At 35.6% G+C, this 13,931-nt stretch overlaps 1 long non-coding RNA gene across 1 annotated transcript in view; it reads left to right on the top strand.

Moving 5' to 3' along the window:
* Window positions 1-13,006, top strand: part of LOC115285399 — a 103,451-nt gene extending 90,445 nt beyond the window's left edge. Inside the window, exon 4 of the long non-coding RNA XR_003905509.1 lies at window positions 12,974-13,006. This is a non-coding gene — a long non-coding RNA (uncharacterized LOC115285399). The remainder of the gene's footprint in view (window positions 1-12,973) is intronic.
* Window positions 13,007-13,931: the final 925 nt, after the last annotated feature.

Raw genomic sequence — 13,931 nt, 5'->3', positions numbered from 1 at the left:
ACTGGACAGCAACATGCAGGAGAATGAAACTAGACCACTTTCTTACACCATACACAAAGGTTAACTCAAAATGGCTGAAGGACTTGAATGTGAGACAGGAAACCATCAAAACTCTTGAGGAGAAAGTAGGAAAAACCCTCCTAGACCTCCACCACAGCAATCTCCTACTTGACACATCCTCAAAGGCAAGGGAAATGAAAGCAAAACTGAACCCTTGGGACTTCATCAAGATAAAAAGCTTCTGCACTGCAAAGGAAACCATCAAGAAAACTAATAGGCAACCGACAGAATGGGAAAAGATAGTTGCAAATGACATATCAGATAAAGGCTAGTATCTAAAATTGTGGGGAGCGGCAAAGATTCAGCCGCTTGGCCATTTGCTAGCTGGATATGTCACTCCCTGAGGGGAGTTGCAAAAATAGGCAGGGGAGTGCTACTCCCTGTCAGAGGAGAAGCCAGAAGAACAAAGATCAACCGCCTGCAGGCAGGGTGGCATCGGCCCCTCAGGCGCTGTGCTAAAACACTTTAGTCTGGTTCCCCTTTTACTCCAGCCTTAATCCCTTAACCCTGTTTCCTAGCAACTGACCTAGGTCAGCTGCCTTGTTTTCCCGCCTTGAAACCTTTATAAGAAACAGTTTTCTGAATAAAGCTCTCTCTTTCTTGCCTGATCGGAAACCGTGAGTTGTGTCTTTACTCTCTGTGCGTCCCCTTTCCTGCCCTTTCTCTCCCTCCCTCAGGAAAAGAACCCACGAGGACTCTCCGCCCTGCTGGCCAGGGCGGGACACGACATAAAGTATACAAGGAACTCACCAACTTCACACCCACAAAACAAATAACCCAGTGAAGAAATGGGCAGAAGACATGAACGACACTTCTCTAAAAATAAATAAATAAACTTTAAAAACCTCGTTTAAGAAAGGAATAAAAATTTATTAGAAATAGTTTTTAAGCTCAAAAAGAATAAGAGATAACAGCAAAAAGAAACGGGAATTGTTGGGGATAGGGAAAAAAATGAGGAGCAAATATCCATATTATTTATGATCATATAAAGATACATATATAAAAATAGACAATTGACTTAATTTGAACATCACTTGATTTTTATAAGTTATGTGGAAAAACAATTCAGCTGAGAAAAAATAAGCTTCTTGCCACCTCAAAAATCATAAGCTTATTTTTCTCACTCTAAGAGTGGGTGTGGTAGCTTGTGTAAAACATACTCCACAAACAGGAGAAAAGAAAGCTATTCTTTATAAGTTTCACCTGGGTAAAAAAATGAACTGGAAATGTGATGCTGGTTAGTGTATATATGTTTAATTACCTTGCTTAAAATTTTTTTTATGTTTACTTATTTTTGAGAGAGAGAGAGACAGACAAAGTGTGAGCAGGGAAGGGTTAGACAGAAAGGGAGACACAGAATCCTAAGCATGTTCCAGGCTCTGAGCTGTCAGCACAAAGTCCAATACAGGGCTTAAACCCATAGCCGTGAGATCATGACCTGAGCTGAAGCTGGGCACTTAACTGAGTGAGCCACCCAGGTGCCCCAATGTTTATCTGCTTTTAAAATGCAACAGTGTTCCAGTATCTGTCTCAATTTTCTTTTTTGTTAAGGGAAAATATGTTACATTTTCTATAAAAAAAATCTTAATTGTTAGGATTAAAAGAAGACTTTTTTCCTAGAAATTTAATTTCTGACTCTCATTTTGTATGGAGCACTGAGCAAAATGCTCCTGATTTAGTCTTCTGATGGGAAAGAAAATAACTTAGGGAACTGCAAACATTTGGTTTTATGCTGACGATTTTCGTTAGGAGTTGCATTTATATGTATATTTAATGTAGATATTTTAACTCTCGCAATATATAAAATCTGTCCTATATAACATTACTTTTCTTGATTAAATGAAAGTTTATGAATTTTAGCTACATTAGTGAAATAAAAGTTCACCATCTTCATAAAAATAAAATAAATGACATGAAATGAGATCGTTTATTGGGTATTACAAGCAGAACCTGGCATAGATTTTCATGTAGAGTAACATATTTAATAACTAAAAGTTAGTAAAGTTATGAAGAGAAAGGTTCAATGTTTACAAATGGCTTCTGAGTTTTATCTTTAACCATAAAAATATACAAAATATATGACACTGAAAATGCTCTGTGATTGTTAATTTTTTTCATTGTTCCAAATATAGAATTTATGGAAAATTGGTAATGGGAATTTAGAATATATCCCCACTTTGAATTTAGCCCCTGTATCCTTATTAGTAGATACATATCTTTCTGGCACTTTGAATGACCAATTTTGGGGGTCTTTGACCAACATCAAATGAGATACTGTATTTCTAAGTAATTATTATTTACTGTAAAAATAAAATGTTATCCCTATTTTTCTAAAATGTCTTATGTATGAATAATATAAATAAGTACATCATTCTAGATATGAGCTAATATGTGAGCCAGATTCTAAGGCAAGAAGTCTAGGTTATCTTTTGGTAATTGAATATTGGATTAGAAAGAACAAGAAAACTTTACCTAAATCTCTATTTTTCCTATTTGAGAGAATGAGAAGAAAATTTATTCAAGGCAACAGAAAACTGAATGATAATAACTCCTAAAATACTATGAATTCAGTTTTAGTTAAAAAATATGATTTTCTTTTCCATGGGCTCTTAAAAAATATGGTCTTGCTGATAATACTGTCTTTTTAGTATGAAACTGAGACATACATATTTATCAGGCAGCAGATTAAGACTTGGTAAATAAATATTGTCTTAGTCTACTTGGGCTTCAAATACGATAATGCCATAACAAAATATTATACACGGAATAACTTAAATAACAGAAATTTATTTTCTCACAATTCTGGGGGCTGTAAGTCCCAAACCAGGATGCCTACTGACTTAGTTCCTAGTGAGAGCCCTCTTCCTGGCTTGTAGATCTGTCTTCTTTCTGTGTCCTCATATTGGTGCACAGATATGGGGAGAATGATCTTGCAAGGCGCCTGGGTGACTCAGTAGGTTAGGCATCCGACACTTGGTTTCAGCTCAGGTCATGATCTCATGGTGCATGGGTTAGAACCCTTCATTGGACTCTGTGCTGACAGTGTAGAATGAGAGACATGAGATTCTCTTTCTCTCTCCCTTTCTCTCTCTCTGTCTCACCCCTACTTATACTCTCTTTCTCTCAAAATAAATTAATTAAATTAAGTGAGTGAGAGAGAGAGAGAGAGAGAGAGAGAGAGAGAGAGAGAGAGAGAGAGAGAGACAATGACCTCTCTCCCCTTTTCTCTTATGAGACCATCCACCCTACTGGATTAGGGCCCAACCCTTATGACCGCACTTAACTTTAATCATCTCCTAATGACCCTATCTGCAATTCCAGTCACATTCAAGATTAGGGCTTCAACATATGAATTATAGGTGGGAGGTACAATTCATTCACAGAAAATACTGTGACAATATATTCAATGACACAATTCAGTAATAACTCATTTCTTAATTATTTCTTTCAGCAAATACAGCCATAGTATCTTCTCCAATGGCTAAGATTTCAGAAAGCATCACCATTCCATACCATAGCACCTGACTCACATTAATTCAAACAATCAGCAGCTCTAAAAAGAGTTCATCTATTTTTTTTTAATACAGCTTTAAGTGTTAATATATCTGACCCTATTGTTCAAGTAGAAAACTTTGTGCTGGAGTAGTTGGACCACAGGTTCTTTCTTGAATTGTTTTACCTGTGGATTAAACTCTGTATCCTAGACAATGTACTGAACCAGAAACTTTCCATAAAGCTATCATTCATCAATGTGTGTACTATTAGGACCTGTGTAATCTCTTCCTTTTAACTGTGTTCCATTCTCCCAAGTAGACGATATTGATAATTCTGGCAATAGTTCTTGCTGGCCATCTCAAAGACATGTCCAGGTTTTCTATGAAAATGCTCAAATAAACATTGCTATTCAATGATTTGTTTTAGTTGAACAGAGAGACCAACTTGAGGACAGTGTTTTAACCTTACAGAAAAGATTGCAAGCAGGGCCGGCGAGTGGCTCAGTAGGGTAAATGTCTGACTCAGCTCAGGTCATGATCTCATGGGTTATGGACTTGAGACCCACATCAGACTCTGTGCTGACTGTTCAGAGTCTGGAACCATGTTCAGATTCTGCATTTCCCTCTCTCTCCTCCCTAACTCACATTCTGTCTCTCAAATATAAGTAAGCATTAAAAATAATTTTTTAAAAAGATTGAAAGCATGGGAACAATGCTTTTATTTAGCTTTTAGATATTTCCCTGTTTTGTAAAGTAATGTGTAATTTGGATTAAATATAGTTAAACTGGCATTCTCTTTAGGAAACTTTCTCCAATTAAAAAATAAAATACAACTTTTCCTACATATACAGAAGCAGCACCTTATATAAAAATGGAAGCTTCTGAGGAATTTTCTGAAAATCTTGTGTAGGACATTGTACAACCACAATGAGAGGAAATGACTTGGAAGGAGTTTACAGAATAAGTCAATTCTATTTGGAGTTTGAGTGACTGGGAGATCCCCAGCTGATACCTGGAGTACATAATTTCATATAACTAAGAACCTAGTATTTTCTGCCAGTTGTATAATGGAAGTATACAATACCTTGTAATATTTTAGTGTGAAATTTATTAAAAACAAAGATAAATTGTGCTTGTAATGTTTTCTTTCATTAGCCTTGCCGGTATCAAAACGTTTCCTAGGTTAAAGACCAAGCAGTCTCCCTTACTGAGAATGGTATTGCCTTCAACTGCAAGTTGACTGGATAGTCAATTTATCTTATTCGTATTCAGACTTTATACATTTTCTCTTGTCGTTTTTAAAAACCGCCTTCCTATAATGAAGTTAATTAATACTATATATGATTGGTCTTTAATACTGTATCTCTCCATCTGAATATAAATGAAGTACACCACATTTATAAAACTGATTCATTACTGCTGATTCTAAAGATTTGGAACCTAATCATGGAGGCAGGAAAGGGAGTGTTGAAGTTATATACCCGAATTTCTGGGAATTGTGGAGAGGATTATGCTTTCTTTAAAAAATCCTCTCAATTCCAAAAGTTGCCATGCTTCAAGTTAACTAAGCGTTAATCCTTAATTACCAGATTGAAAATACGCCTGCTGGCTCAGTCAGTAGAGCATGCTCCTCTTGATCTCAAGAGTTGTGAATTTGAGCCCCACGTTGGGCATGGAGATTATTTAAAAAATAAAATCTTAAAAAAAGAAAGAAAATAGAACTTTGGCCCCAACAGGTCACAAAAACTTTCAATTAAAAGATAAGCAGTGCCCCCTGCCTGCAAGATCAGACATTTCTAATTCATCTTTATATCCATTGTGTAATGTGAACTGTAATAATGAAGTTTTAGCTAACGTCTCTGTGTAGAGTAATTAATCCTTCTCTCCCTTAAGCCCTTTCTGGCAAGTCAGAAACTGTGAAAACTATGAGATGGTCCCCAATTTCAAGCTAAAAAGGTAGTCTGTCATCTTTCATAAATTATAGCGCAAAACACAAGGCTTTTGGGTCCAATATACAAGAATATTTCTTACTCACTGCAATCACAGTAGCCAGAGTTACATACTGTGCGGGTTCTCTAAGCCCCAATTCCCACAAAGGGATGAAAAGAAGGTTAGTGTTTCCCACACATGCAGAGTGGTTAGTGTGTTTTCCTCTATAGGAGAGAAACTCTGAGATTAGGAATTCTAAGTCTTATGTAAGGGCTGCTAGAAAATTGCCCAGCCTCTCTTATGGAGAGAAAATTATCTTCATCAAGCTGGAGAGACAGGATATCCACACTGAGGAGAGAGAGGCATCTCTACCTTCACTATCCTGGAATATAAACAAACCTGACGTGGAGGTGGTGGAGATACATCTCTCTTACTGAGGAATGTAGAAGACACTACCATTGATCAAAGGCTCTCTGCTTCTAAGGACATTCTTGAAGAGGTAATCTGGAACAAATTGGCTATTAATTATATACAGAAATACAAATTGTCTCCCCAAAATCATATCTTGCAAATGTCTTTTCTATTTAAGAGAGAAGGAAAGAGAGAGCCTGAGTGCCAGCCTGGGAGGGGCAGAGAGACAGAGCGGTAGGGAGAGAGTCCCAAGCAGGTTCTGCTCTGTCAGCTCGGACCCCTAACTGGGCTCCATCCCACGAACTTTAAACTGATGACCTGAGCCGAAATCAGGAGTGGGACACGTAACCGACTAAGTCACTCAGGTGCCCCACAAATATATTTTATAACACTTTTTCACTTTTGTTGTAATAATCTACATTTTTTACTCCCTCAGCTTGTAGTAGACATTTGCTAATGTGTTGTTAAGGAAACCGTGGACACAACTTTGTTAAAAGAACTGAACATTTGTTATTTCTATCATGAACACCACTCCAGGCCATGTCACTACGACCTCATACGTGTACTACTAAACCTCACTTTCATAGCCTTTATTCTTGTAATCACCTCTTTCAGATGGGATACATTCTGCACAATGTTGCCAGATTATTCTTTTTAAACACATTAATAATAATATAACCTATGGAATAGAATAAAATTCTGGTTACTCTTAATCAAAACTATCATGTTTTTGTACTGTTTTTCCTCTAATTTAATTTTTACCTATTATTCACTACAGCCAACGTGAATGACTTTATTCTCTCATCCATCCACTGTTTGTATTAACTGTCCTTCCACTGAGTCTCTATAAACAAGATGCTTCAAATTCTCTTATAGTATATGCACTAGTGACTAATTCTTTTAGCTTTTCATTTTCTGAAAATGACTTGCTTTCCTTTTTGAGGAATATTTTCACGAGATGTAGAATTCCAGAATGTTTTCTTCTTGTTGTTGTTGTGGTTCTCTCAACACTTTAAAGATATTCTATTGACTTTTGGTTTGGTTTATTCTATATAAGAAGGAAGTGATTGTTTTTATTTTTCCTTCTCTGATGTAGTATATCTTTACATCTGCTTGAAATATTTTATCTTTAGTTTTCAAAATTTTGAATGAGATGATTTGGTATAGTTTTCTGTGTGTTTATACTTCTTGGAACTTTTTTTGAGCTTCTTCATTCTGTGGGTTTATATTTTTCAATAAATCTGAAAGACATTTGACATTGTTTTTTCAAATGTTTTGTTTGCATTCCCCTGTCCCATCTCTTATGACTTAAATTACATCCACTTTAGATTGCTTGATGTGGTCCCAGAGATCGGCCTGACTTCATTCATATTGATCAGATTCTTCTGTTCATATTTATTATTCTCTCCTGTATTGTTTAACCTGCTAAGTCCATCCTCTGAAATATTTTAATTTACATTTCTTTTAAATTTTTGTGTATTTGTAACAGATGCTTGATATACTTGTCAACTAGTTTCATGATTTCTGTCACTTTGTGGTCTCTTTGTATTAATTTTTATTCTGTGTTAGATTTATTTTCCTGGTTTTTTTGCACATCTAGTCATTTTTGATTGGGTGCCGGGCAATATGAATTTTATGAATGTTGCATTATTAAGCAGTACATTGCTACTCCTAAATTGTGATTTTTCTGGGTTTTCTTTTGAACATTTTCAGAAATTTAACATGACCTTTATATCCATGCTTGTTTCAGCCCGATTTTAGTGCACAGAGTGAACATAGTAATTTTTATACCAGGAATCATTAATTAAATTATAATTTTTCTGTTCTTCTAAAACTGTTTCAAAAGTCACACATAAGATTTCAATTCTATTGATACAAATATTCCAAAGTTACTTAATGAAGAAAGAACACATTAATTTGCTTTTTGAGGATTAAGGTAGGACAAAATGACATTCATAGGCAACAAGAAAGATCAGATGATTTTCTAAATACAAATTTGAAACACTTCTTCAAAGTTAATGAAAACCTAACCTTTAAAAAATCTTTTTATCTACTTATAGTAAAATTCAGTACTCAGTACACAATTCTATGAAATTTAACAGACATATACTGATACTTAACTACAAACCAATCAAGATACAGAACAGCTCCATCACTTCCAAAATAATCTGCTTTGATACACACACACACACACACACACACACACAGTTCAAAGTTCAAAGTCTGTCTCACTGGGCTAAAATCAAGATGCTGGCAGAGTTGTTTTCCTTTGGAAACACTAGGAGAAAATCTTTAATCTTGCCGTTTTTTCAGTTTTTGGAGGCGAGTTTCTTTTCCTTTGCTCTTGGCTTCATTCCATTATCTTTAAAACTAGCAAGATTGGACTGAATATTTTTCTCATTACCACCTCTAATTCTATTTCTTCTTTCTCTCCAATCATATAAGGGGCTTGATAATTACATAGGGACTACATAGATAACTCAGAATATTTTAATATCCTCAATTCAATTATACTGCAAAATGCCTTTTATCATGTAAGGTAAAACATTCCTAGGTTCTGGGGAGTAGGATGCGGATATATTTGGGGGACATTATTCTGCCTATCACAGCATTGTTTACCTACTCTAGCTTTATATACTATACTTTATATAGTACTTTATATAGTACTTTTGGTGTCTTCTTTGATGTTTTCCTAGCCTATCATTAGGAAGAGTAATATTGTCTGTAAGGTACAAACTGAATACTCACCTTGTAGGTCTATATGCCTATATTACTTATAAAGCATTTTTTGCTGAGGTTGAGATTTAAGGGAAATGATTTGATCCAAAGTTTATTTCAGTACATATAATAATGAACTCAGCTATGATGGTATGCTAATATATTTATGAAGTATGTAGTTGTGTTTCAAAGTTGTTTCAAAGAAACACTGAATCACTGTAGCATAGTAGAAATATCTGTCACCAGAGTTGAAATAGGCTATTAGTTACTTGTACTATTAATGACGTTAGAGTTATTAATGTTGAATTTTTCCTTAAAATATATAGTATTCTCTTTTAATATCCAGATGTTTTCTTCTGACTGCCATTTTGTCTAATTCTGTGACAAATCTGCAAAGCCAGAGACCTAGTTCATGTTATTTTAAACATTGCTGTCTTATATTTCCTTCATTAATATCTTTGGAGTTCTATTTGTATGATTGAGTTCAGAAAAGAAGTAAGTCTCTGTGATCCCTGATCAACTTGTATCTAGATGAAAATAAAATAAAATAAATAAATAAAGGAATCTAAATTTATAATAGTCTTACCCCAAGAAAATTGCTTAGCTTTCTTACTTATCTGCCTACTCAATTTTAAGTCTTTTTATAGATATTATTTTGTGACAATGTTAGAATTGTATTATAATTATGACTTTTAGCCCTTTGAAGTTATTATTTCAGAGATGTGCATCTACATGCTGGGCTGCTAAATATATTATGAGTTGGTAAAATTAAGGTCACACTATCATGTAGTAGTCTTTGAAGAAAAATACCAGTTTACTTCAGGTTAGCCTCCAAGAAATAGTAGGATCTATATTCTCACCATTGATGTTTTCTCTTCTTTTAACATGGGAACTCATATATACAACCCATGTTTTAATGGATTTCATAAATAAGCTAGCTGATGTAGAAGATAAAATGAATAAAAAATAGATCTTATGCTGGCAAGACATTCCAAATGTGAAGCTATTTTTGTCTAAATGAGAAGTATTTAATTTGTATTGGTTTTTGAATTTTTTTTCTTCTATCAGTTCTTTAAGTATGAACTTGACTTAACATACATAATAATATATATGAACATGAGTTCTGGGCAGCTGACTATGCTTAGCATATCTCTGAGATATTTTGAGATAATTTCTCCTGCAGTTTGCGTTGCCTGACACAACTCTTTGAAATTTTTTCTGAAAGAACAATTTTGTGCCTCACACACACACAAAACTATCTTTGAATTATCATGGCTTATTTTGTAGAATCTTGTGTGAGATCAAAATCTTGAGTAACTTAGAGCTTAAGTTTAGAATATTTTCTGTGAAGGATTTAGATCATAAAGGCTAAAGTGAGAGTATTGCTTTCGGCTATATTTCACATTTGAAAGTGCATTTTTTTTAACTCATAGAAACCTTATAGGACTTTCTGAATAATATTTGATTTCAAATAATGGGACTTTTAAAGAAGATTGCATTAGTTATATCTAATTATATAATTACATTTATTGGTAATCTGTCTAAACATAGGGCTGTGAATCGTATCTATTTCCACAAAATATATTCTGACAGGCTACTGAGGATGTTTTATGTTCATTGTAATTTAATTTATGATTTTTATTACTTAATTCAGTTACTTTAGTTGAAATGTGGCAGAGTCAGATAATTCTTGTTTTCACAAATTGTAACTATAAATTTTACCATCATTTTATTTTAAAAGCTCTATCTACATAAATAATAAACACATTTTGAATTGCTTTATTATGCCACAAATAGGGAGACATTTAATCACTTTATAATAAAGTATAACCTCCTCTGTCTCTTGTATGAAGCTCAGTGCCACCTGAAGCTAACATCAATGTCTTTTTCTATTCCAAAGGAAAATTAACCAAAGTATTTGGATTATTTTCCAAATAGTTGATATTTGGCAATTGCTTTAATAGCACACAGACTTGAAAATAAAATTTGAAATATAGATAATAAATAAACTACAGTTGATTCCGTTATTCATAGTAGTTATGCATTGTAAAGTCTTCACAAACACTGAATTAGCAAACACTGAATCATTGCTCCTAGGAAACAGGATCTATTGATCAGTTATAATCTTAAATCATAAAAACAACTCATCCTGGCAGTTCTTATTTTATTTTGCAAAAGAGAAAACACAGATCCAGAAGTAAATTCCTTTTCTGAGATCCACCACAAACAGGTGCCAGATTTGTGATTTGTGATTCGAACCCCATTCAACTAGCTCCAGAGTTTGAGTTTCTTACACTGCACTATACTGTCCCCTATCATCCTTTGGCAATATCGCTATGAGAGCAATATAACTCAGGTAGGAACATGGCAGCTGGGCAACTCTCATCTCCCACCTCCACTCCCCACCCTGCCCTTTTCTCTATGCATGACAGTGAATCACCCTGAAGCACTGAGTATTGATTTAGGAGCTACAAATAAACTTTAGCCAATAGGCAAACTGGCATATACAGCATTTGTGAATAATAAGGGTTGGCTGACTTATTCCTTCTTAAGTTATGTAAATAAAAATACTTGTGTATAGGAAAAATTAAGGAGTTCTTGGGGCCAAGATGACAGAGCAGCATGGAAGTTCTCTGCTTCTCTCATCCCTAAAATGCAACTAGATCAGCATTAAACCATTTTGCACACCTAGAAAATTGATCTGAGAATTAACACAATAATCTGCCTAACTTGAGCCATGGAATCAGCAGGTACACAGTGCATAGAGGTGAACTTAGGAGAGAGAAGATGCAGAGGGTAGGGATCTGTTTTTGCAGAGAGAGGACAGAGAAAGCAAGGAAAGTACAGGAAAAGCACTTCCCCCAAAAGGAGCTGGAGAGAAAGAGAGAAAGAGTGGAAACACCCACAAGTGATTGAACAAGAAAGGGAGAAAGTAGAAAGAAGAAGGTTTCAATACCATTAGGACTCTATAAATAGGGGGAGCACAGTCATAAATTCCACAACTCAATACCTGGTGGTGCTTTGGTGGGAAGGAAGAATTCTCAGGAGCAGACAGTGAGGTCCAAAGGGTCCATGGACCATGTAGGGAAAAGCAGTTACCCTGCTAGGAGGGCATTTGGTAGAGGCTTTATGGCCTTCCTATAGGCAAAGGTCCCAACGGACCCTGGAGATCAGTCATGTATGCTAATATTGGAACAAAGTCATTAGGGTGTACTGAAACCTCGTGCCAATTGTGTGTTGTGATTTACCATAATCTCTGAACCTCTGCAGCTACACAATCACATAAGCTTTTGGGGGGGGGGGCAAGCTGGCATCTGGCCACAATCTCTAGGCCTCTGGAGCAGCATGATCACATGGATGTTCCCTGGGAGCAAGCCAGCACCCAGCCATTGCCCAGCTTGACCCTCTTCCAGAGGGTTGGAGTAGGTCCAAACCCTAGGGCCCTCAGAAGTGAGAAGTTTGGAACCACAGCCCCAAAGGGACACCTGGCTGGCTCAGCTAGTTGAGCATACGACCATGGCTCAGGTCATTATCTCACAGTTTGTGGGTTCAAGCCCTACATCAGGCTCTGTGCTGACAGCTTACAGCCTGGAGCCTGCTTCCAACTCTGTCTCCCTTCCTCTGCCCCTCCCCTACTTGTGCTCTGTCTGTTTTTTCTTTTTCCTCAAAAATAAATAAACATTAAAAAATTAAAAAGTAAACACAGCCCCATCTGAGATAAAATTCAGGACAGAGATGCCACGTGGAAAGCTGACAGCTTAGACACAGATAGTGTACAAGTGAGGAGTGCAAGGAAGCTGGAAACAAAGGAGGGGTGCTTGATTGCTTGTCAGTGAGAGTGCCGAGTTCTGGTGCTAGAGACTGGGAAGCTGGGTGATGCCATTTTCACCTCTCCCACGCATGTGCATACATCAAAACACGCACCACACTGATCCAGCCCAGTAAGCTAAGCAGGGCCCTCAGAAGTCCAAGTGCACCAATCAGACCCTCGAGGATCACCACAAGTCTCTCTGCCTGCTTAGTGTATGAACTATAAAGTGTTTCATAGTTTGACTTCTAGGGGAAACTGGATGTAATTTCATTTGATTTCTTTCTGTTCACTGGTCCATCTGTTCATTACTTTTTCTTATTTTACTTACTCTTGGATACAGAAAGAGAATAATTGTTTATATTTTCCATTTTTATAGACATTTGTAATTTTTAAATTATATTTTATATTTTTCGTAATTTTTTAAAAGTCTATTTTACTTTCATTTCATCTTATTCTATTTTATTGCATACATTTTTTTTAATTTAAGGGTTTTCTTACTGTTTTCTTTTCTTTTTTCCCCTTTTTCACCTTTTTTCCCTATTCTATCAAGCTTCTTTCAACAACCAACAAGCAAGAAATTTTAAGGGGGACTCTCTGAGAGAATAAAAGATGAAACTAAACAAACAAAGAGCCTTCAAAATACACCTAGGATGTCACTTCCTTTATTTGATTTTTTGCAGTTTTTAATTTTTTAATTTTTATTTTCTATTTTGTTAAATCTTTTTCTTTCTCCAAAATGATTAAATAAAGGAATTTACCCCAAAAGAAAGAACAGGAAAAAATGACAACCAAGGACTTAATCAACACATATAAGCAAGCTGTCTGAACTAGTATTTGAATCACAACAATAAGAATATTAACTAGGATTGAAAAAGCATAGAATCCCTTTCTGCAGAGATAAAAGAAGTAAAATCTAGTCAGGACAAAAATGCTATAACTGAGATGCAATCTTGAATGGAGGCCATAGTGGCAAGGATGCATGAAGCAGAGCAGTGAATCAGTGAAATAGGAGACCAAATTATGGAGAATAATGAAGCAGGAAAAAAAAGAAGGAAACTAAGGCAGAAGAGCACCATATAAGAATTAGAGAACTCAGTGACTCATTAAAAGAGAATAACATCTGAATTATAGGAGTCCCAGAAGATGAAGACAGAGAAAAAGGGGTAGAAGTTTTACGTGAGCAAATCATAGAAGAAAACTTCCCTAACCTGGGGAAAGACATAGACATCAAAATCCAAGAAGCACATAGAATTCTTATTAGAGTCACCAAAAACCAACAATCAACAAGGCATATAATAGTCAAATTCACAAAATACAGAGACAAGGAAAGGATTATGAAAGCATCAAGGGAAAAAACGTTCTTAACATACAGGGGAAGACAGATCAGGTTTGCAGCAGACCTATCCACAGAAATTTGGCAGGCCAGAAAGGAGTAGCAGGATATATTCAACATGATGAATTGAAAAAAAATGCAGCCAAGAATTATTTATCCAGCAAAGCTGTCATTC

This window comes from Suricata suricatta, chromosome 1 (genome assembly GCF_006229205.1).
Source record: "Suricata suricatta isolate VVHF042 chromosome 1, meerkat_22Aug2017_6uvM2_HiC, whole genome shotgun sequence".
NCBI classification, from domain to species: domain Eukaryota; kingdom Metazoa; phylum Chordata; class Mammalia; order Carnivora; family Herpestidae; genus Suricata; species Suricata suricatta.
Note: the sequence above shows the minus strand (reverse complement) of the source record. Positions and strands in the feature narration are given on the sequence as shown.